The following is a 26,082-nucleotide window of genomic DNA, read 5'->3' as shown; positions in this document are numbered from 1 at the left end:
TTCAACATTTATCAGTAGGCCAGTGGGAGTTAATGACTTGGTGAGGAGTATGGTAGTTGTCAGTTGTCCAGTGTTGGAATGCTGCAGGTAATTGGGCTGGACTGGTGAGAGCTGTGGCAGTGTGCTTCTCACGTTGCACTGCAGCTGCTGTTGATCTTAATTAATCTGACCCTCAGAGGCTGCAGTGTCATGGTATAAAACGCAATACGTAGTAGGAATGGAAAGGCTGCTTTTTCGACTGTTATTGATGGTCATGTTTCTAGGTAGGCTGTTTGGTTTTCTGATTGGATTTGTTTGACACTAGCCTAAAATTCTTAATGTACTTCAATCTAAAACTGTAATACATTTTTCCTGTTTATCAAATATATCTGTGGAGTAATGAAGCTGATAAACATGTTTTTGAAATGTCACCGTTATAATGGACTTAGCAAAAATATTTGTGTTTATTTTGACAACAAATACAATTGTCTGTAAACAAAAAGAATTATATCGTTTGTGTCTGGTATGAATTTCTGGTGTACTGTAGTATGCTCTGTAGTGGGGTATGCCTGGTGCTCTTGCTGGCTAGCTCAGTCTTGTGACCCTTTTAAGGATTTCTAGTAACATGGAAACATGTAAAATTGGACTTTGGTATTTGGCAGTTAGAATAAATGAGTGTGCTGTGCATGTGCGAGACTATTAATTTACTGTAGATATACTGCTGTCTTCTTCCTGATTGCGTGACATGGCTTCAGGAAACTATCAGGATCCTTACATTCACCCTGGTATTCAGGGCCATTCTGCCTTTCCATCCCCCAAAGGAAATATCAAACCAGAGTTTAGCCTTGAGATGTTTTAAATGTTACATTACAAACTTGTAAGATTCTATTCCGTCTTATTTTTGTTTTGATTTCAGAGGTATCTGCATCCCAGTTTGTGATTATTCATAGTATCATAAGGATTAACTACATTAGTTGTATTTTGATTTAAAATAGAGAAATGATTGTCAGGAAATTCTGTTTTAAATTTCCCCTATATTTAATAGATTATTAAATATTTTAATACATAATAAAATGACAGCTACCTAAATTCCCATCCCCCCATATTAACTTGTTTTCACTTTAACATGTTTGATAATTAATTATGGTTGAATCTGATTGGGGTTTACTTTTAATATTAAAAGTGCTGTTCTTGATTATAGCCAAGAATTAAAATTCATTTGCAAGTATTTAACTGGTCTGACTGAACTGTCAGTTTAAGACAGGATTTGGAAACACATCTATGGAAGTCAGCTCCCAACTGTACAATGCTAACATGCCTTTGTAACTTTTGAATATGAATTTATCACTCTTTGCTTGAGCTAGTTATGAACAATACTATTGTGCATTGCTCTTCTCAACTTCTGAATTGCAATAAATTTTGTGTAAGGTTTGTGTTCTGCATAATTGATGGACAAAATTAAGTCTCCTTCATGAAAGGCCAGGTAATATAGGTTTATGTATAAAGAAGCTGATGTAAATAAGTAGCTATGTGACCAGAGGGCACTTGAAAGAATAGTATATTAGGGACCCGGTTTAAAGTTATACATTGGTGATATGAATGGTCTGGGGTCAGATCCCTTGTAAGTGAGGAAGAGATACCCTTGTAAACTTATGTATATGAAAGTGATTATGTAACATTAGCTTTTTTTTTTTATATAAAGAAGCATGAATCTCAGACAAAATTTCATATTTGCCTGGTCTTGTAGGTTTTGATTGTGAAAGACTAAACATCTGTTTTTCATCATTGATCTCTCACTGCATCCTGCAGGGCCTGTCATCTCAGCATTGACAGGATCAGATGAAAAATACAATCGATGTGTTGACATTTTTTTGAGAATCACTCAGGTAAGATTACTTGTTATACAGAACTACAGTGAAATTCATGGCTGCTGCTAATGTTTCACCAGTTGGAGCCTTTGCATTCTCAATCATTAATTAAATTAGATACTGAGGTTCTCTGCATGTTCCCTTGTTTCTATTTTAAAAGCACTTTTTGTGCCTTGCTCAGTGCCATTTAACTCTCTTGTAATTTCCCACATAAAGAGCTTCACACATTTGTACTATTTTCCCCCACTTCATAGAGTGGCACCTGTTTGCTTGAATCAAGAACCATAGTGCACACCTCCAAAGCTCTTGGAAGATTTGTATGTACATGTATTTTATTTTATTTTCAAGTAGTGACTTTAGTTCTTTTTAGATTCTTCATTGGTAATATGGGGAAGAAAATTCTCTGTAGAGAACCAGATAATCAGAGGCAGCAGCAATTTATTATCTTCCTAGTGTGTTCTAAACACTCATTTTCAAACTGTACATGAAAAATTACAAATATTTAACTGAATATACAACTGTGGAGTCTTCCTTTTTATAACATAAATTATTGAAAATATTTATATGAAGTCATGTACTGGAAAAGTAGGAAATGGAAAGTGTCCATTCAGTTGGCTTCGTGGAGTATCCAATGTGCTTATAGAATTAAAACTATATCAGAGTGTATTCTCAAAGAGTTGGACAGTGAAATGGCATGGCTATGAGGGAAGGGGGAGGAAAGATCAGCTGGGCCATATGACGAGTTGGAGCTTGGTCTAGCTGAGGTTTACATTTTATCCGCATCTGTAATCTGGCATTAGGAAATGACAGAGTGTAAGTAGGATAGTGTATAGTAGTAGCAACAGCAGCAATTCAGGTGCTGCAGCAGGTACCATTTTGGCAGCAGTATTGAGCTGGAGTTGTAGAATATTTATGTTTTATTGTAATCGGGCAGCCTATCAACAGTTTTCCTGAGGAATTAAAAAAAAAAAAAAAGAAAAAAGGGAAATAGGTGGCTTTTTAGCAGTTTATTAACCTGGATTTGAAGAAAACTTCTGTGGAACAAAAGAGGCTCTTCCAGCATTCTGTCTGTGCTGATTTTCAAAGATCTGCAATGAAACGCTGCTACTGGATGCCTTAAAGTTTTATAAAAATGAATTGTTGCAATGAGAAGTGTTAGACATAGAACATGTATGGGATTTGTTTTCTGTCTTGCATGTGTGTGCACACTTCATTCTTTGTATGTCTTCTACTTACTCTATTAGATGAACACTTGGCAACTCTGTCAATCTAAAGTAAAATATGGATTCCCAAGGAACTCCTTATAATGATACCACTTTCCAACTTCTGAGTCTTTTACTGTGCAGTGCAGCACACCTAAGTCTGCCAGTTTTTGTTGAGATTACTTTTCCTCAAGCAACATTTAATTTCTAGCATAGTGAAATGCTCAAAAAAGAAAAAAGGAAGTGTTAACTTTACAAAGGTTTGTTTGGTTTTTTTTTCAGGGTTATAAATTTTTTGTGTGTTTTGTGTAGGTTGGTAATGCCAAGTGCTCATCTAGTATTTGCACTGCTTTTAACAATAATAAAATATGTATTTTATAATTTTATAAGCTGTCTAGTTCTGAATGGATCTACATCTATGACTAGCTGTTCTAGTAAGTGCCAACATGATATGTTAAATGAATAAATTCTTTTTTTCTGATTAATTGATCCCAAACAACCAGAAAAAAGATGGGATAATTTTGTGTGATGAGCAGGTAAACTCTTAGGATTGAACAGGAAAGAGCCTCTATAAAAAGGAACTTACCTTATGTAGCCAATAGCTCTTCATTTTACTTGAGTTAATTTCTTTCCCTGAATAGCAAGTATTTAGAAGAAGGAAACAAATGGTTCCTCCAGTACTCAGATTTTAAATTAGTTGGGTTGTTTATTTTTAAGTGTATGTAGAAAGCCACACACAATTGCTATCCTCAGAGCTTTAGTCTTGCATATTCCTGATAAGAAAGTCAATGAAATGGTCAGTTATATTTGTCCTTCTTTAGTTTTCCTGTACCTTTTAAAAACAAAACCTCCTCAGTTTATGCAAATATTTTATAACCTTCTAGTCTTAAAGACATAGATAGTCAAGGTCAATGTTAGAATTAAATAATATATTTATAGCTTGCTAATATTAATTTTTATTTCAGTTTTTAAATGGTACTTTGTTGATTAGTAGCTAATCATTGTTGTTTCTCTATTATCTTTTCCAATGGCTCATGTTTTTGATAGTACTTACTGTCTGAAAGAACGTCACTTTTGATGTTCAGAAGTAGTTCCAGTTCTGTTCTTCACACTTTGTTAGTTTAGCACGTTCTGATTTGGAGGATGCAGACAAGAGAAGGGTACAACATTTAGTCATCCATAATTGTAAAATAAGTACCTTGATTTTTCCCTTTGCCAACACACATGCATATGCTCAGAATGAGGAAAAAGGAACTCCTCATTATTTATCCACTTTTTGTCCTTTTTTGACAGAATAACTTATTAACATGTTGTGTAAATGACTACCATGCTTTCACTGTTGGCTAATCCAGGAATTTAAGTTTCATCTTATGCAAAATTCTTTTTGTGTGTTTTCTTCTGTAAAGAAGTCTCTGCTTGTAAATTTTGGCAGCTTTATATTGGCTGTCTGGAGATCATTGATTTTTTTCATTATTTATTTATGTTTAAGTATTTGGCTTTTGACTAGAATGGCCAGTTGTGATTTGGGTGCCTTGTTTCTAGTGATGACAACAATTTACTAAGGGTTGCAGTATTTCAATTGCAATTGAAATGTAATGACCTTTTTCTGAAAATATGGATATACTTGAGTAGGCTCCTAGGATAATGCAGGGATTTTTTTTCTGTGAAATGTTATTGCATTGGAGATCAGAATAGGTGATTGTAATGTTCTCAGTAGTTGTCTTAATCTGGATGTATTTTTCCTGTCAAAGATTCTGTGAAGACAGAACTAAGAAAGCACATAGGGGTTTTGGTGTAAATTAGTGTATATTAGTAGCACTAATTTTGTGTGACAAAGTTTCTGTATTGTAAAGTATGCTTACTTGGGAGGTGCAGATAAGCTGATGATCGCTGTCTGATATTCAAGTAAAGTGTGCTTAAAAATAAAAGTATTTCAGGAACTATTATAAATTTCTTATTTGTAGTATGACCTACCTCAGTAGGTCTAAAAAGAGGTGTAATGTTGCAATGCTAATTTAAAGGAAAAAGTGCTGTTAGTAGTTATCTACTGAATTGTAATGCAGTTTATTGGCAAGCCAAAGGAGAATGATGACATATTTTATGTGAAGTGATCTCAGTTTATAAACAAACAGATGTGTGAACTGTAGTGCAGATTCAGATACATAGATATTCTGGAATCCTCGTAGGTATGTCTCTATGTAGAGGGAAAGACCAAGATTGAGTAGACTTTATCTCTCCGTATTGAATAATTTTTAGTTTCACTCTGCTTTAAACAGGTTAGTATTTAAATGCTGGATTCTAAGGGTGTTTATCACTTCCTCATTTTCTTTTCCCCTTGCTCAAAAGCAAAAGATGGTTTTCACATTGGATTTTTCTTATCAATGTTTCTTCTGGGTAGAAGTAACGTACTGGTGTCATCTACTTCAAGGTATGGGATGTCCCCTATGCTTGCCCCCTTCCATGGGGGAAATTGAGGAATCTTGCTGGGCAAGCCATCTTACAAAAGCTGAAGATTGTTAGAAAGATGTATTTCATCCAAAAAAATACTATGTGTATGCTGCTTGCTTGGGAAAAACCCAGTGATTCAGTCTCAACAGGTATTTAATTTCAATTTTTAATCTTCAAGTTATTTTTTAGAGCTCCAAGTTTTCCCTCTAAAAACTTTTACATTCTGAATCTCAGAGTAATAGTTCAATGTGTTCTAAGCACAGGAAAATTTGTAATTTATTTCATAAGCAGTTTAACATGCATGGTCTTTTTTACTTCCACTTTTATACTCGATGTTCAGAATGGAAATTCTGCCAGTAAAATATAACCATCACTCTGATGAATTCAGATTTTGTGGTAAGTAAAACTTCCCATTTTTAGATAGAGTGAAGATTTTTGGAAGTAATCAAAACCTAATGAATTGTTTGCCATGCTTTGTGTTGCTTGAGATCAAATATTCCACTGAAGTTGAGCATTTCTTAAAGTTGTCCAGACTCTTTATATATGCAGGTTAGTGCAGTGAGATACAGTTCTTCCACCTTTCCACTGCTGATGTTCTATTACTTTCAGCAAAAAGGAATACAAATTCTTTTTCTTGTCTCTTAAGCATAGGGCTTAAAATGAGAATTTCTTTCCTATTTGCCACTGCTTCCCGAGAAAGTAAGTGGAGACGCTCCTATGAAGGCAGTAAAATTACCAGTAGTTTCTGTATACAAACATTGAATTCAGGTAAGTACCGAATTTATATAAGGTGGAATATACGTCCAGTCTACATAGTCCCGCATTGGTGTGTTTTCACGTAGGAATAGATGAATAGTAGTGTGTATATATATAAAAAAACCCTCAACCAACCAAAGAAAACCAAACCTGCATATGATTCCAATTTAGGTCTTTTGTTAAAAGACTCCTTTCTAAGGATTTTACTTGTTCGAGCAAAAGAATTTTTTATTTTTTTTTTCCTGGTGCTCGTCTATGGTAGTTAACATTTACTGCTGCCTTTTCCTCTAAGGCGGGATGTGTTCTCACCATTTTCTAGCCTTGCCAACAACTGTATTTGAACTTCTCAGCTGGATAGAGCTGTTTGTATTTGGAGATGTCTTTCTTCCTGGATTCAATTTTAATATAGTCAAGTAAATGATGAATACAGGAATAACGCATGTGCTTTGAGGATCATGTAGGATGCCTTTTCAGTTAAACAGGTGTTTATCAAAAATAGGTATATTATACAGGTTATCAGTATGAACTTGCCAAATGTACATGTTCTCTCCTTTTGGGATAAGAGTCTTATCGCTTTTTATTTTAGTTCATGGTCTCTTTGCAAGAAAATTTACATTGTTTTAAAAGTTCCTTTCAATTTTTAATGCAGAAATATGACCCTTTACTAATGCCAAAAGCAGGACAAATTTTTAAAATTTAGTGTGTATAATCAACAGTATTTTGTAATTGTATTATACTTTGGCTTTGTTTAAAACGTAGCTGGATTTTCTGATATTAAAAAAATAATTTTGCATCTTTATGTATAGACTGGCTTTTTACTGTAGTTGTAAATCTGTTCAGTAATTCCATGTAGGAAAATACTGGCTTTATGTTAATGTATGCCAGTCTTGCTGAAAGGTCTATTTTAAGAGAAGCGTTAGATCTAATCCAGATTAAGTTGCAAATCCTCTTCAAACTAAACATTTTCTAGAATCTATTTCCATTTGCAAATAATTGCTCTTGTTAAAAGCATTATATGTTGCAACACAAGAAAGGATACTTGTAAGTATGGAACTGACTGAATTATCAAAAATTATCTAAACAATTAGTGGGAAGGATTCTGTAATTGAAGTTCTAATCTGAAATGTTAAAAGGCAGGCACAAGTAAATTTTTCAAAAATAAATTCTAAGGAAATACTGTCATTTTGACTTAAAATAGTAATCATGAAGTCAAATTATCCTTTTTTGTTTATTACATAAAATGTTTTGACTCATCTTTTAGAAGGATATTTTGGATTTTTTATCAGAGAACAGATTGATGAAGTATGTGTGGAAGAAATCAAATATATACACCATTCTGCTTTTCAATATGGAAAAAAGTTGGAATACTTCAGGTTTTCCTATATTCTGAATAGTCTAGTTGTTTACACAAGCCTTTATTCTTATAAAAGTTTTTCCCTAATTTATTTATTGAAAATAAAAATGTAAAAAAAAAAAAAAGTTTTGGTTTAGTGTTCAAAAATGTAATACCTTTCAAATTGTTTAAGCAAAAATTAAATATTTATTTTTACATGTGTTTAATTTTGAGCTTAATAGAAACCTTCTGTAAAGACAATTGCAGATTCAAGGACTTGACGTTCATTTAAAAAGAAACGGGGAAGCACTTCTTTAATTAAACTCTTGTATGTTCTTATTTATAATGTAATCTGTGTTTTTAGAATGAGACAGTATGTTCAAGTCTATCTTGATATTGTCTTTCTGTTGAAATAAGTTATCAAAAATACCACCTACCACTTTTGAGAACTGAGGGAGACAGGGGAAAATGCAGTTCATGACTGAAGGGCGTATCTTTACTGTTATTTTGTACTCCTGAACAAGAACCAAAAGTATTTGGAAAGTCTGCTACATTACATAGTAATTAGGCTACTAATGTGTTAACTGCTTGTTTCCATGCAAATTTTGATTTTATTGTATAAAAATACATGTTGCTGTTTGAGTTGCAAAAGAAGAGATTAAGATTATGTAATGTTTCATGGTAATTATGTGTGAGCTCTTTGCCTATTTACGCAAAGAAACATTAAAAAAATAATCCCTCTGAACAGCTGAAGTGACACCAAGCACCAGCTGGGGAATCTGAAATCAAATATTTTAGGGCATGATTTGTATTGAACTGCAATTAGAATGTATGATTCTGCAATAGCGATTGTTCTGAGTGAGGTCAAATTGCACATGAAGAAGGAACACAAGTGAGGTCTGTCTTCACTGCAACTGATGTCTGCACACGTGCTATTTGACAGTATTTTTTAATCAGCTGCAAAACTGGGAGAATGACTCATTTAATTGTTTTATTTGTCCATTGTCAGTTAAGACTTAGTATGTCAATAGGTGAATTAAAGTCTTGAAAGGAAAAATAAAAATTGAAAATACTAACATTGAGAAACTTATTCTTACTATTAAAATGAATTTTGCACCTTAACATTTTACTAATTAAAAAGCTAAAAGCATTACTAAAACATTAGAGAGACTCGTTCTAATCTTTTTTTCTCTCTTTTTTCCTTTTTCTTTTTTTTTTTTAACATGCAGTGTACTGCATGTTAAAAATACAGTATTGACCTACTGGTTTTATAAAAGATAGCATTTTCTGTTTTCAGATAAAAGGGTGCATTTTGACACATTGTTTAAAAACTAGAACAGCTCTGCATATGAAAACACAAACTGTGATAATTAGATAGATATGCCATATGTGGTAGTTTAAGTTGGCATATATCTCAAATGGCATGTTTAATGTACTGTATTGCTGGAATTTGTAATTTTACAGCTGAAAGCTGTTAATTCTGTTATACTGACTCCCTCTCATGAACCTGTAGGTAATGATGGCAGACCTTTTTCTTTGCAAAGCCCTGGTTCTGATAACTTAAAAGGTGGTTATGAGCTGCGGTATTTTTCATGGAATCTTTGACTACTGTGTTCCTCATAATATTTTAGATGTTTCTAACTACTTCAGAATTCTAAGACTTTTAAAAATAATGATACAGTTAGTGTTGAGAGATGATCAGAATGTTGCTGTAATAAAATGTCTACAATGAGGAAAGAAGGAAAGTCTCTTTTTTCCATATAGCCTATTTTTCTCAGTGTAGAACTTCTCTCAGTTCTACAAGTTAAGGCAAAAATAGTCGTCAATCCGAAGCACTTCGGAATTGTTAACAGTAGTGAAAATCCTCACATTTTGCCTTTCCATGCTGTGTAGGTAGATAAAAATCACTGGTCACATGGTCACACATGACAGAAAGGTCAAGGGAGGAAAGCAAAACTTCTGAATACAACTGTGTATGCCTCGGATGGAGTTAATTTTTTTCTTAGCAGCTTGTATGCTGCTAGATTTTAGATTTGTGACCAAAAAAGTGTTGACAGCACACTCATGTTTTATCTGTTGCTGAACAGCGTCTGCAGAGTGGCAAGGCCTTCTCAGTTTTTCACTCTGCCCACCCCCCAGCGAGTAGGTTGGGTGTGCACAAGAAGTTGGGGGGGAACACAACCAGGCGGATGACGTGAACTGACCAAAGCTGTTCCATGCAATGTAACGTTGTCCTAGCTACAGAACAGAGGGAAGGGGGTTTTAGGTAGCATATTTGCTCAGAGAGTAGCTGGGCAGTGGTCTGCCCATGGGAGGTGGTGAGTGATTGTCTTTGCATCACTTATTTTTGGTTTTGTCTTCTCCCTCTTTTTCTTCACTTATTAAAATGTTTTTATCTGGATCCATGATTTTTCATGCTTTTGCTCTTCCTATTTTCTTTGCCCATCCTGCTCGGGGCGGGGGAGGAATGAGTGAGCAGCCTTGTGGGCTTAGCTGCTAGCCAGGGTGAGCCCGCCAAAGGGATTATTAACCTTTTTGTTTTGCGTAAACATTTTGCCATACTAAAAATGTGTGTGTGCGGAGAGGAACCCCAAAACTTCACTCAATTTTGTCTTGGTATATTGGCAGACACTGCTAAGAGTTACAGAAACTAATTGAATTTACATCTCTGGCTGCTGGTTAGGTCCTTATCCACATTCCCTGATATGTCATTCCTGGAGAGCTTCCAGGTTAAGTGTTCAAAAGGGACATAATATAGAGGGCAACCGAGAGGTCTTTTGGGAAGCTATTTGAAGTGAATTGTTAGAAAGTAGGTGTGGAAAGGACCTTGTGGATTAGAGAATCCAGTTCTCTACTGTCATTCCAGAAAAACCCCCACAAAATCTCATAACCACAGCCCTTTTAAGGCCCTCCACCTGTCCCAAAATTGAGGTGATGCTACCAGTTCCAAGTTCCTCCACAAGGGAAAAGCTCAGAGGCATCTGTACTCACTGAAGAGATGTCCTAAATGAAATAGGATGAGGATGATGAAGGAAAATGTGCCCTATAAGCTTGGTGCCTACTTGTATGAGACTATTTAAACAAGCTGGTGGGAAGGCAAAACTTTTATAGCAGAGCAAACTGGCCATTTCTTTTCCTTTCATAAGATAAATGTAATTTAGTTAATGAACAGAAGTGCTATCCTTTTTTGACAGAACTATTAATGGGACATCATACTCATACAATCATACTCTTGGGTCATTAAGTCCAATTCCATCTTATTGCAGGTAGCTATAATTCATAACCCCAGTCTATGGAAATGTCTTTTAAGACAAATAGGAACTTCTGAAATTCTGTGATTTCATTAGCACTGGGATTTGTTGCTCACTCAGTAACTTTTATTCCTGAACGTATGCATGGTTCTTTTCACAAAAAACCCTAGTATTAAGCTAATTTTCACAAGTTCTAATTTAAGAGTCAAGTGACTCCAGGCATAATGTCACATGAATATCTGATTAAGTTCATAAATTAATAATGTGTGACTTGAAAATTAGTTTGGTTGGTAATGAAAACTATGTTGGAATTAAACATGGCATTCTAGACAGTTCACTATTACCTTTAAACAAACCATGCTTTCTGCAAATTTGTATGAGGTTGTAGTTATATTTTCATTCATGTTCTATATGCTCCTCATCCATTTTCAGGCTTGCTTCCCTTTTGTGGTTTTTGCCATTAAAAAAAGTTCGTATGAAAAATGCAACCAATTGCCTCTGCCCTCCACAAGCCTAAATTGAAAGAATGAAATATCAAAGTCATGCAGCTGAAAGACTTCATATATTCAATTTCCTGTTGTTAATTGTATCTCTGTTTTACATGGAATAGCTGTGGAAACGGGTATGTAATCTTGTAACTAGATGCTGACAGTTGAGTGTGAACAGATTGGTGAGGAGGAGAGAGGAGCCTTTACTAGGTGGATGTTTCAGGAGCTCTTTTCCCACCATTGATTGTAGCTACTCTGTAAACTCTCAGTGATTGGTTCTATGGTATACACTATTGCTGCTGCTGCTTTGGCAACGTGGATGGGGGGCTTTTAGATTTGTTGCAGTGTTTTTGCAAAAGCAAACAGGAAATCAAAGCAGTGTTTTTTCAACTCTAAAAATTCTGCCCCATTTGCAAATATTTTCATGGGATGAAGCTCAGTCTTAGTAAGTTTTATAATCGGCATTCAAGCATTATCTACAATAGTCTATAAAAAAGGACAGAACTTTTTATATTGGGATGGCTGTTGCATATCTGTGCAAATGTAATAATTAGGTCATTTCAAAGATATATGTGCCTACATATGTGTGGTACTATGTTAGATACAACTTACCCTTTTGTTCTAGAGTTCTGTTATGACTTTCTTGTAATTTCCCTATTCTTTGCCTTTTCTTTCATGTTCACAATGGTTATATTTTTGTGTGACCCACTCTGAAATTCACAGAGTTTGCCTGGATTACAGGCTGCTGCTGATTTCTAGAAAAGGGACAAGAAAATGGTACTGTAAAGAGAAACCAGTTTCAAATAATTCATCCAAGCGATGTTCAGCTGTTGGATCTCTAAACTCCTTGGCTAAAGAGTTGGGAGAAGTTACCAACTTCTAAACTGGAGTCTTAAGAAATTCTGTGTAACCTCAGGGATTTTTGTGAAAGGAGAAATGGAATATAGAGAAGTTTTTTGATGGCTCTGGGCCCATGATGAGTGTTGTTTGATTAAACATGAAGTCTGGGAAAAGTTTGAGTTTTCAGACTGCTTGAGTATGTTAGGGATGAGAATATTTTTTTTTAAAATAAAAGACATTTTTGTTTTTAAAGTAGCTTTCAGTAACAATGCTTTTTTATAGAGTCAGTAATTTTTAAGTTTTTAAAAAAACTTTGATTTGGTTATCTTAAATTTTAGGAGTGACTGTAGCTGTAGTTTTTATCAGTCTGTAAATTGATATGTGTATTTAGATAAGAGAAGCAAAAGTCACATCTAAATAGTAACAACTGCTGTCTTGGTAATAGAGAAATTTTATAATAAAATTTATAATAAAATCTGTTTTCAGATTGTGTTGCACAGTTCCACTCTGAGGGGCTGTTAAGTCTACGTGCTTTAATGCATAACAGAAAGTTTGTCAGTTCTAAGTTCTTAGAAATTTGTGTAAGAAGTGGTACTAAGACCATTTTTACAGTTGAAAGTATTTTACAGTTCAAGGTTCCCTCACAATATGTGCAGAGTGAGATAGATTATGTTTTAGATTGCTTGCTGACAACCTGATTCCTTCCTATTTCCTGAAGAAAATTTTTGTGTCTTGAATAAGCACATAAGAACCCCACAGCATTCCTGTATTCTGTTTCCTGTAGAAACGCAGAACAAAAATCTGTCCTTTACCCCAAGGAATTTACCTCACCAGTTACTGTTCAGGAAGTGAGAACAGTTTTGGAATTAACTTCATGTAGGAATGTGATGTGTATGTTTTATGTAAGAACCACATATATGTGTTGGTATGACATTAGATGAAAATTTAGAAACATGAAATGGTATCGCTATAGGTATATTTCGCTAAATGGAAGTTTATAGAATTAGTTTAATAAATTTTTGTCATGAAAATTTGTATCTTGGACTGAATCAAGAAAAGTTAGAGGAGTGGCTTTGTCTTTTTTGAAGAACCTACAAAATTAATAAAAACTTTCCAGTTACTATGTATATGTGCAACACAGGTTTTTAACACTTTATGTTAATTTTTAGGTTTTAATCAACAATCAGGATAAGTAATTACTAAGATGAAGTTGTTTTGTGACTGTCACTTAATCTTCACTGAATTTAAAAGCTTTTTTAATGATAGTTAGAAGATATTTTAAAACATGTAGACCCAAAGCTTACAACTCCATTAGAAAAAAAATAAGTTTTTGTATTGATGTGGGGAAGGACTGATTACCTTTAAATACAGTAAATGAAAGTGGATTCTGGTTTTCTTCGTAAGTTTTCCTAAAAATCTTACCAAAATAATACTCTCTATTTATCCTTTCTTTTATCCATTCTTTTTTCTTCATCATTCCATAGTATATTGCAACAACATTTTACTTTTCTAGAATAAAGCTTCTAGTCAAAGTGGAGAGCTCTACCCCATTGAAAGTGGTGGGTGTCTTATGCTCTAATTTTCTTGCTCGTATTTCTATGTCTATTTGTTCAGTGGTCTGTGAGCATTATTTTCTATGCAAGTGTTAAACAGAATTGACTTTTTAAAAGTAAGCTGATCTCCACTTTTGTCCTAAAATGAGCGGTGATACTTTTCAGAATTGTGATACTACTTTTCTTATGCCTTCCTTTTCCCTTCTCTCTTCTCTTCTGCTAGTTTTGAAGAACTTTTCACCTATTTTTGAGAAAATTAGATACAGTTACAAGTAGAGAATGGTTCTGAATTTAAAATTGAAAAGCATCCATTTCAGAAGCAATTTCTTTATTAAAGTGTACATTTTATGAGGTTGGTCATAAAAAACTCTTATTTATGAGCGGGGGGAAGGTTATACAAACAGAGGAAAAAATGCATCCTTTAGGTCAAAATGTGAAGAACTATGCTGAACTTAGGCCCTGAATATTCAAGTAAGCAAAGAATTATACATTTCAAATCTATTTCTTGAGGGATCTGTAAGGTTGGTTATATATTAAAAAAATAAGGTTGCAGATGCAGTGGATTAATTTTATTCCAAAGTTATACTTTACCTTTGGTTATTACTAATGCTGGCTCAAAGAAAAGAGAAATAGTGCTACCTTTTTTACTGTTTACATAGGAAAATGGCCTTTGAAAAGTTAAGGCAACACTGATGTATGAAAAAGTATAGCAAATTTACATGTTGTGAGTAAAAAAATACTTTCATGAAAATATCAAAGGACTTCGTTCCTAGTTAAAAGTGGCACTAATAGATTGTCTATTTGTCCTAAGTATTGCCTTCTTATTCACATGCTGCTACTAGAAGGAATTGTATTCGTCCATGATATTGAGGTGCTTATGCTGCTGCAACAGTATTGTGTTTGGTTTATACTATTTTTCTCTGTTATTGGTTTATGAGCCAGTTTTGAGCTCAGTGGTAGAAGTTACTGGGGTTGTTTCTGTTGGTGTGGTGGTTGGGTTTTTTTGGGTTTGGTTTGGTTTTTTTCCTCCATTTTTATTCAGTGGATTTGAACAGTTATAAATTAAATTTGGCCATCTATCATATTATGGGTGTTTGTAAATTTAGCAATTATTTTAAACATTACTAGTGTAAATTTGATGTGACTAAACCCTGGGATATTAGCTGTAAGGATTCTTGTGTTGCAGTGTGGGAACATTTATCAATACCTACTACTTACATAATATTTGCTTAACATCCTATAGTCGAATTTACATAACTTGATGCAGATGTATACTCTAAGACTAAAATACCATAGAAGTTAAAAAAAAAAAAAAAAGGATATTTCCTGAAAACTACATGCATTTTGAGTAATACTTCAAAATGATTGGGCCTGACCTCTCTCTGCTGTTTGTTATGAGAACTTTACCTAATTTTCTTTTAATGTAACTAGGAAGAGTGGATGAACAGTCCTGATAATCATTTGTGCAACATTCCTGTTTGTGCAGATTGTTATTCCCAATCTCACAATATTTAGGTCAAAAATGTCTGATAGCTTATGCTAAATGAACTAATGAGCTAAATTCAATTTAGAGTTAAAAAAATGGAATAATGTGAACAAAGAGAATATCAGTATGTACAGCTCAATACAAGATGTACTCACATATGTATATTAGCTGTAATACATTCTTTAAAACAGGATTTCATGTACCTAAGTGAAACCCAGTAAAAAAAGAGTATATTTTAGGAAAATACAAAGTGGAGAAGGAAGGTGGTCAAACTGGGGATTAATAGTTTGTATAGTAGTTATTATTCTAACTTTGATATTATTCATTGAGGCTTCTTGTGGTCATTAACCTTGAGGAAATTAGTGGAAATAAGTGATCTCTCCCTCACACATCATATCCTCATAGTTCATTTCAGACATTTTGGTATCTACTTTCTGATTTAAAAAAACCTGAAAAAATAAACATAGGAAAAAAATCTGCATGTGTGTATATATCAATTTATATATAAGTATTTCAGTCTATACTTTTTGTAAGTCTTAGCCAAGAAGAAGAAGAAAGGTTTATAGCATGGTTGGAAAGTGAATTTGTCAAAAGTATTATTGCTAGAGATTAATCAAATGTAATAGCTTGAAAATAGGAGTCATCTTAAAACTAATAAAATTCTTAGGTAGCTGTGGAAAGACATAAGCAAAACCTGATTTTATGAGACTCAAAGGAATTGCTGATATATTTCCCCCATCTTAGTTATGTGTTGTAAAATGCCGGAGGTATGTTGAATTTCTTTTTTGTTTGTGGTTTTTCTGGGTGCGATTTTAAGTAGGCATGCTGGATTTGAAATTTTTGCAGTTGATTTTTTTGTCACAGGTAAAGCATCTGTGTTCTTTTCTGATATGTTAAATCTTATGGATTTAAAGCTATTTCTTTTTAAATGTGTTTTATATAAGGCATAATACTATATAGCATGTCTTGGTGGCTATAGAAGTCTGGTGTGGTTTTTTTTTTTTTTTGGGTGTTGGTTGTTGTTTCCTGTAAAGGAAATTATTCTATTACAAAAGATGAAAGCCAAGCCAAAAAATTTCCCAATGTTCTGTTCTCATAGGTCTAGAAAATCCCAGGCACTTTTAATTTTGTATTGACAAAATAGATCTCCTGAACAAGCTGTGAACATCTATACAAAAAAATTAAATGCAATTAAACAACTAATTAGCAAAATCAAATTTAACTAGATTCCTTGCTGCCAAGATTTCTCACTTAAATTATGTAGAAAAAAAATTGAAAAAAAAATCCCATTGCATGGATGTGTTAACAACTGTATTCTAGCATATTGTAGTGTCTGTAGCCTACTGCTTCTTAATATAGCTTTGTGTTAATGTAAACTCACCAGAAGTCCGTTCTTTCTGTTGATGATTGGAAGATATTATTCATAACTTTGCCTTGGTCAAATAACAAAATTGGAGATGTTAGAGATGCCTTGCCTTGACAACAGTGAATTTACGTGAAGTGTGGGATTAAAAATTATATATTTTTAAAAATAAGGCAGGAATATAGAACCTTTTCCTCCTTATCAGGCTTTTATGGAAGTTGCCAGTGTGTTACTGTTGTGTAGTGTGTTTCAATAGGCAGTAAGTACATTCAGGGCAGTGAGAGGATTTCTTGGCTTCAGAGAGCCTGTCCTCAGGCTTTCCTCCTTTCCCCCCCTTTTTCAGTTTATTTCAGAATAGTGTGTTTGATCCAGTATGGTGCTTCTTACATTCTTAACTTCAAACATTTCAATCAAGAGCACTGGAAATCAGAAAAAGTGTCAAGACAGTGAGTGTTCTGCATGAAATCTAATGGTGGTCCTCTTATGGCTGAAGATATTTTATATCTCCTAATAGACAGGCGTATTAATGAAACAGATGATTAACTGTACAGGTTCATTTCTTCTGTTGTTGAATTAGGGAAGAATAACCATTTGCTTTGTCTTATTCTTCTTGAATGTAAGACAGTTATCGGTGTTCAAAATCAGCGTTACTGGCAGACTGAAAGGGGAGAATGTATCATTGACTTTTCCTTCAGGCACATGAACGCACCATCTTTGGGTTTGAACGCTGACCTTGATTAAATGGGAAAGAGGAGAGTACTTGCTGTTACTTTTCTGGTAGCCATATCCCAAAAGATTTCAAATCCACTAACACAATTGTCCATGTTAGTTGTTCAAAATCTCACAATTTCCTCAGTGTTTTCCTTCCTAGATTTTACTGCTTGAGAATTGTAGAGTCTAATTCTCAGTTTCATGGTTATTCTGCTTGAGATTTTATGCTCACTGTGGTGCTGGGTTCAAAAAGCAGAGATTTTTCTATGGTGTCTGTAAAGTAGTTAATATCTACTGTACTTCCAACTCTGTATCTTTGTAAAGTATCAGAGCTGGAATCTTGTTCATTTGCTTGTAGCTCATGTTGTGGGCTATGCCTAAACAAATGTTTACAGATGGAATGAAGGAAAGTCACTTTATAATGACAATGAAAGGTTATACAGTATTTTGATAGGCCGAAGGATGGTGTATGTGCATGTGTATGTATCTATGTACACATATATGTATATATATATTTTAAAAAAATAAATCCATAATATACATCCTAAAATACATAACAATTTAAAGACCATTTTGGCACCAGTAAAATTGTTATCACTCCTTTGAACACAAACATATAAACAAACAAATAAATCGAAAGCCAAATCAGAAGAGCCCTATTTTCTATAACTATATGTTTTGAAATGCTTAATTTTTTTTTTTTTTCAATTTCAAGAGTTGGTCCAAAAGAACCCCAGTGAGATAGCATGAAGTACATTGCTCTTTCATGCAGTGCTTCCTTCCCTACTGACAGTAAAGCATATAAATGATCTGACTGATAAGTTCCGATTATTTTTTTCTTGAAACAGCAAAAGTGATTTAAAAACTACTTGCTTTCCATTATACCTTTTGCTGTACAAGAAAAAAAACCCACAACAAAACGACAACAAATCTGTGTTCCAAGAAGAAAGTTGAAGTGATACATGATATTGTTACTTTTGTTACCACTTCTGGTTTAGATATGTGTGTCTCAAACTAGATTCAGATATTAGCAATATAGAAAAAAACCAAAGACTTAATAGTGTTGATGAGGATTGTTTTTAATGATGTATAATGTCACTAACTTAAAAATGTTAGTGTGTCTTGACCGAATTCTCATCTGATGCTTTATTAATTTTTGTTTTTCAAAGGCTTTTTCTGTAACATTGATGGAGGTAATAGTCTCTTATTTGGTTTTGTGTTGTAGAGTGTTTGTTTTGTAGTAATTGTCATTGCCTTCATCTTAGCTTGTAACTGTCTCCTGTTTATTTTTGTTGAAACAGTCTAGAGAGGTGAGAATGATGTAGAGAGAGGAAATGAGACATGGTTGCTATTGTACATATGTGAGAAGTCAACTTTTGTATTGTCACTTTTTAATTTTTAGTTTCTGATATGGAGAAGAGGCACCATTGAAAGTAAAAAAAAAAAGTGCAGAAAAAATAATTCACAAGTGATTTTTTTTTGCTGGTATTTAGTTAATGACTTGGAGGTCATTGGTGATGATGTATACTTACTGAATGGGTAGTTGAGTTAAGATCTTGTTTTTAGCATCGTGCTGCCCTACGTTTTGTTTACTCCTAACTTAAGAAAGCATGCATGGAATAGGGTGTTATTGATGGCTTGTGGTTTTTTTCTGATTCTCCTTTTCACAGTAGTTGTTCATAAATAAATAAAAAAAAAACTTTAGCATCTTTCAGGTGTAAGATGTGCTGTTGTCCCTAGTTTTTTGGAGGGAGGAAGAAATAACTGTAGAACTATAGTTGAATTTTATATAAATATTGGGTATCCAGCTTGAACTTCTGCAGAATTATTTTTGTCAGGATATGTAAAATTTTTTTGTAGTTTCATATATTGTTCATGGATGGTTACCATTGTGTTTGCTTGACTTGCTGCTGGCCAGCTAAATTGCTCTTGTTTAAAACTGGACATTTATAAATAGTGCCCAACGTGATCTTCTGTGAAAAGTTAGACTGAACTGAATTTGTTAGCATTGTATTGAAGCATTTTTAGGCATTTAGTTTTTCAAAGTTAGCATTCATTTCCGAATGAGGAAACTCGTCCTTGTGTCCCCTAGCCTGCCAAAGTTAGCCATGTTTGCTTACCAGTGTTTTTCACTAAGTCAGATTATGTCATCTAGTTCTTCCACTTTGAACTTCAGTTGTGTATAACTTGGATTGTCTCTTGGGCTTTGGTAGATATTACAACAGCAAGTCACAGTTACCAGGAAAAACAATTGAAAGAGGAGTTATGCTGAATGTTTAAAAACATGAAGTAAGGCACCAGGTCATGTTCCAAAATGAGAGTGCCTCGGTAAGGATGGCATGTAGGAGTTCTGTGGGAACAGAGAATACTGACTTCTTCGGGTGAATTTTCCTTTTGATTCCTGAGCTTGACTAATTTCAGTTGTTCAGAGGATTCTAATTTAACTACATTTGATTTGGAGGCGAGGATGTTGGGGGAGGGCTGGTGAAAAGCTCTCTCTCATACTTGTAAGTATGAGATTTTCTAGAGAAGCATTTGAAACATACATAACATAAGGAAATTGCATCATTTTTCATAGTTCTATTGGAAGTCATTGATTCACTTGCTGAAACTTGGAAGAAGTAGAAAACCAACCAACTGAAGGCAGAGGTCCAAAAAAAATCGTTTGGATAAGCACTGCTTTGGCAAATTGAAAACTAAGTGAAGACAGAGGCAATATTATTTATAAATCATATTAAGTGTTAGGCAATCTTAGTTATAAAGGAAAAACATCAGTATCATTACTTTTTAGTCAAATGATCAAGTAATTCGTAGAAAACTTGACGATTCTAGGAATTTGGAGAATAATCGTGAGTTTTGTAGCATTTTTTTCAGAAACCAAAGAACGCTACTGCTTCTAAATTCACTGGCTTTTATTCTGATTCTTAAAATTAAATTGAAAACAAATGCTTTTCATTCATTGAAAGATTTTTTTTTTTGTGGGTGGCTTTTTGGTTTTTTTTCTTGCAGAAAAGTGCCACACTGAGTTTCTTCCACATTGTTTGTTGTGATGTGACAAACCAAATCTGGCTGATGTGTGAAACAAATTTCTCATACTAGGGGGACTATCTTTAATAACAGATGTAAAATGGTTGTGGTAGTTGTGGCTTCCTGAGATTACAGGGATATAGCCTTGTTTGTGTGCATTTGGTTTTCTTTTAAAATTTAAATGTACCACCAACTATAATGTACAGTGTCCTAGGGAAATTACATTTAATATGTGGCTTAAAATGTGTTTTCTGTAAATACTTGTGGTTTTAAGTTATCTCTATTTTTGGTTAACTGGATATGTTCATTTATTCAATTGCAGTCTTTTGGAACCACAAAAATGAAAAGCTTTTAGCTTTGGGTTTCTTCATTTTTTTTTTTTTTTTTATTCCCCCCTCCTGATTTGTATAATACAATTCTTATTTTACTATGCCCTTAAAATAGAAAGAGGTCTTTTAGGCAGTGTACTTTATTCAGGAGTTTAAATGCAGTTATTTGAAAAAAAAAAAAATGACCTTCAGTAATATAAAGCCTAATCTTTTAAATAATGGGTTTTAGCTGTTTAATAGTGGGTTGGTTTTTTTTGTTTTGGCTACTCAAAACCCCAGAAATCTTTCCTCATATTAATTGATATTCTGTTGCCAGAAGTCATACTGAAGGTTAAAAAGGTAATAAGGTTAAGGAAGGTAGCTCTGGGAATGCCTTATTTCCACTTTCAGTTTAATGTAAGTTATAGCAGAATCAACTTTGAACATCTAAATGCAAATGGAATTAGTTTGCCAAGTCTATTATTTACAGGGATATATTTGAGATACGCTTTAATTATTTGAGATCATATTTTGAGAAAAGAAAATTGATTGGCTGGTAGGATCAAAGAATTTTCTTATCCTTTTTGTCTGTCTTGGTCCCTTTTTTCACTTTCTGTGTAACATCTGTTGAAACATCTGGTTTTCCTAGCTGGACAGCTAGAAGATGCTGCACTACTGTAGTTAATGAGTCAAGAGACACCTTCTTTTCAGTCATAGTTGTGTAGTTTACACAATGAAAGACTCAAAATTTCTTTTTAAAAGAAATTATATATTATATATTTTATATACTTATATACTTTAATATATTTTTAAAAAAATCTCTCTAAGCGCAAAACCGTCAATATAGTGACTGTTTCATATAGATGAGGAATGAGGAAATGCTTGGAAAAAATATAACTATTTTTGGAAAAAAAATACCCTCACTAAACATTCCCTTTTGGAATATATTAAAACATTTGTCTAAGCTCTTTGTAGAATTTCAATACAACAGTAGTATTGGTTTGTAATTGCATAAGTCCTTTCTAGCTGTTTGACCGCTATAGATTGCTGTAATGCAACCAAAAGGGCAACACAGAACTAATGTCTCTTAATAGCTTGCAACTTTTATTTGGTTTTAACTTACATATTTTGCATATCTATCTGCTCAGAAGTTTGTTCTTTGTTTTGGCAGATAGCTTTTACTATGTGTACCCGTGCAAACCTAGCTATCCAGTTAAGATAATAGTGTAAAGAAAGGGAATTCTGGTATACTGAAATGCAGAGGTCTCTTACTCTGGTCATCAGATCCACCAGTCTGCTCTGTTTAGCACCTTCTGTTGCCTGGCCCTGTGCCGATGCAGTGCCCTTGACCTGCCTTTCAGATCATTTATTTATAAGGACAGCTCCTTGCTTATTTAACCACTCTAAATAATACTGGAAAATCCCAAAACATTAAATATTCTTTTAGGTTCCCTGTCCATCAGTTTGTTCCCATTAAGAAAGTAAAATTCTTTTGGTTTCAACCATTCATACCTTTCTAGCAACAGCTTCTTAACTCTTTCTTTGTAGATGATGCAATGCCTTCTGATATGTCAAATGTGCTTTGCAGTTGGCCAAATTGTGGGTGGCTTCTGCCTATTGCCAAATCCATATGAAAATGGCAAACCCTCAGGTGAAGTAAGGCAAATAAAACTTTTTGCTGTCCTGTAAGGGCTGATCATTTGCCACTCCAAAAGAGAAGTTAGTGGAGGGCCAGTTCACCTGAGCTAAGTCTCCTGGATCCCTTTATTCATTAAAACCAAATACCATACTTGTTGACTTGCTGGTGGCATTTTGTGAATTGCTTATTCTGAAGAGTTTTTGAACTTCCTAGCAAGCATTTGTTATAAATTTAAATGGATTTGATTTGGAAATACTGACACGGTGTGGATATAGCTGTAGTATATTATGGTCGTTGCATTTCACTGTTGATTAATTGTACTTGGGAGTCTCTTTATGAAAACAGATGAAGTTTTTGGATTTTAAATGTGTTTTTAATGAAGAAGTACAATTGTAGACACTAAAAATGCTAACACTTAGCCAAATGTTGCTATTTCAGTTTTGAGTTACATCACAATTTTCATGATGATTGACCTAGTTTTATGGCCAGGAAAATAGGAGTAATTTCGTCAGACCATTAGTTTACTACCTGCAGTGTGTATCCTCACGTCAGCTGTTCACTTCAAACCATTTATCTAGGATTATCAGCACTTAAGTAGGAAGTTTTGCTTTGAGAATGAGCAAAGTGAGATGTTGGGGAGATGTGTGCTCCTTTGTATATGAAAACAGTAATCTTTTCTCTCCTCAGCTCCTGCCCTACTCCCCCCAAAAATGTGATTTTTTTTGTAATAACTTTGATCTTTTCAAACATTTAAAATGTTGACAATGTCAATGTATTTTTTTTTTTTTAATGTAAGGTTTCAGAAAGTTCTTAAAAGGGAAAAAATGTGGTTTGGGTTCTTTGTAAGTTCTTAAATAAAAGGTATATGCTGTAACATCTTTTACAGAGAGAACTTTTCCTCCCAGAGGGGTAAGGAGTATTTGAAATGTATTTAGGTTAATTGCAAATTAAAAAAAGAACAAAGTTTTAAATGGTCTGGTGGTCTGAATTAAAAAGAAAAAAAAAATTTCCATATCAGTTTTTATTTAGTCATTCCTGTCATAATTTTATTAGTGTTGCAGTCCTTCACAGAATCTTCTGAGAATACTGGGATAGTCAAGACCTGAATATCTAATTTGGAGAATTGTGTCAGACATTCCCCTTCCACTCTTGCTGAGGTTTTTTGGGTTTTGTTGTTTTTTGTTAAGCCTACTTTCCTTGGGTAAATGAGGTTTATGAGACTGTGGTGTGTCCCTTCTGACCTGTTTGCTCATTTCAACCACACAGAAGGATTGGGGTTTCAAGGATTAATTCTTTTTTTTTTTTTTAAGATCCCCCATGTTTTGTGAAAATTGGCAACAATTTGCCAGTTGAGAGAAAAGACCCTTAAAAGGTCCTTAATCAGCAAAGCCCTCAATGTTTGTTGACTTTTACTGTTAGTTTAGTAGCGCATAAACATCTCAAATGCAAGAAAGGTTTCTTAAGTCATACTCAGCTTCAGCATCCAGAGGTATAATCTTTAATACTGATTAAAGTCTTTCATATATATCCTTATATTTAATAAAGTATAATGGCTATGTGTATTTACCTTGCATATCTGATGTGTTTCAGGAATTCTTCATAAGTAGTTACTATTGTCTTGTTACTTTTTTCCCCCTTAGGTTAAATTTAATCTGAAAATCCAAGCAAACTTAAATCAGAGAAAGTAAAATGTAGATGTTTGTTTTCAATTATAAATACCTTGTCCCTGCAAGATAGAAACAAAGATCCCTTTAAAGTCTACTGCATTTACTATTTTAAAATAACATAACCTTTATAGCCAAATGCCTACTTTAAGTATGTTATCACAGTGATATTCAATATTTAAGTCAGGAACCATTATTAGTCACAGGGTTATTCATGTTTGTTCTGTATTTAGGTAATCTGTGTCCAGTTAACCCAGAAATGTTAAATATAGTCCTGCCTTTTACAATAGCCCTTCATTTCGGAATCATTAAAGATTGTGATTAAATATAGAAGGTATATCAGACACCATCTTCTAAAGAAGCAACAATATTTTTAAGGCAGATGCCATGGCTGGCTGTTTTTAGTCTTGGTGCTTGAGTTAACATTGCTTATAACAATATAAAAACACTCGTATTTTGATTTCTCTTATCTAGACTTGTTTGGATTTTAAGATAAAATCAAACTCTGAAGAAAATGGTGATAACATGATATGCTGTAATAATTCAGTGATTTTTCTAGGTCTTAGTTGAATATAATTTGATGTGCATTTCTAGCACAAAATCGTTGTAAGCATTGCAGAATATAATCCACAAAAAGCAAGAATAAGGAAAAGAACCCCTTTTCTCCTGGTTTGTATTGAGATGTGCTCTCCCTTTTTACCCTTCTTTTTATATGCATTTCTATTAGAATTTCATATTTGTGTTTTTTCTTTATTTTAACCTCTAGAGGTTCTAAATAGATTCATATCTATTTATAATTTTGTATGTAACCTATATTTTGAAGCATTCTTTTCATTATACCAGACCAAAGATCTTGGTTTAAAGAAAAAAAGGTATGGAGATTCAGTGATGAAGATATTTGTTAGGGGAAGATTTACCTTTAGAGATTTTGAAAAAAAGACGTCATGTATTTCTTAAAAAAAGGACAGTTCAATTTCTCAGTGATTGTGTGTGCTTCCCTGCTACAGCTGCAGATATTTTGAATATGATCTTTCTTCCTCCACCATCCGACTTCTTTCTGCAGAGTCGTGCAGTGAAGTCATAATCCTGTGTTTCACATCCATCTGTTACCATAGAAATGATTGTAATAACCTAAATTTAGCACGATGTCTTTCCTGCAGGATCAAGCAGGAGGATTGAATGGGTTGTATGTGAAAGAATCTCTGTGAAAATTGGAATATGTTAGCAAAATCTAAATGCTGTGATAAATTTACATAATAAAAAAATTAAATCTCAAGTAAAACATCAGTAAAAATTTTCATCTGCTTTTACATTATTTAAATCATCGTATATGAAATCTGCCACATACCATGCAAACTACTTAACTTTAATAGCAGTAATTGTTTTTTATCCTTACATATATTATTAATTGGCAGATACATATGTTAATTTCATGAAATTTTTTTTTTAGCATATTACCAGCATACTTACTGTGGTCTAGATTTATTAAAAAGCAAAGGAATGAGCTTAGAATTTACTATGAAAGAGACAATATCTTTTCATATTTAAAAATGCAAACCAAACTTTTAAGAAGTTATTTTATAGAAATTGAATTGAAATTAATGTTCCCTTCTTAGAAGAAACAGAAGAATTTCTCATTGTTGTCTTCATTGCATAACTTAAGTCCTGCCTTTGTACTTTTATGTCTTCTGCTTAGACAGTTGCTCATGCACAGAATCCTACCATTTTACATATGTTTCTGTCTCAAAGAAAGATAAAAAGAGAACATATTATAAAATGTCTAGGAAAGCTGCATAACCAGAACTTTGAAATTAGGAAATGTCTGTGTTACTCCCTACATACATTCATCATGACAGATCCATTGGATGTATTATGTACTGTTATAAACACAGGACTTCAGGACCTTCATGTAAAGGATGATCTCTGGTCATCTGATGACCACCTATTCAGTGTATATTGTTTCATCACTGGCCAGCAAGCAGCTGCCTGAATTATTTAGTTCATGTTACTTCATGTTATTTTTACTCTGAAATCAGAATTGATAATTTCCTTGTGGCCCTTATGGAGTATTTGAGCTACATACACAATTTGAATCACTCTGTAGTGTTGCAGCATTAATATTATCATTTTATAGATAGAGAAATGAGGCACAGAGGGATTCAGATC

General features: G+C 33.7%; 1 protein-coding gene across 8 annotated transcripts in view; it reads left to right on the top strand.

The window, feature by feature from the left end:
• NOVA1 (NOVA alternative splicing regulator 1) overlaps positions 1-26,082 on the top strand; it is a 153,462-nt gene that overhangs the window by 8,761 nt on the left and 118,619 nt on the right. For 3 of the 8 annotated variants that reach the window (XM_054826956.1, XM_054826955.1, XM_054826953.1), the window contains exon 2: positions 1,789-1,865. The exons of the other annotated variants lie outside the window; for them this stretch is intronic. The gene's annotated coding sequence lies outside the window, so the exon portion shown is untranslated. The remainder of the gene's footprint in view (positions 1-1,788; positions 1,866-26,082) is intronic. 8 annotated transcript variants of the gene reach the window in all.

The sequence above is a fragment of the Grus americana genome, chromosome 5, assembly GCF_028858705.1.
Source record: "Grus americana isolate bGruAme1 chromosome 5, bGruAme1.mat, whole genome shotgun sequence".
NCBI lineage: Eukaryota > Metazoa > Chordata > Aves > Gruiformes > Gruidae > Grus > Grus americana.
The sequence above is the reverse complement of the archived record's forward strand: the minus strand, read 5'-3'. Positions and strand labels throughout refer to the sequence as shown.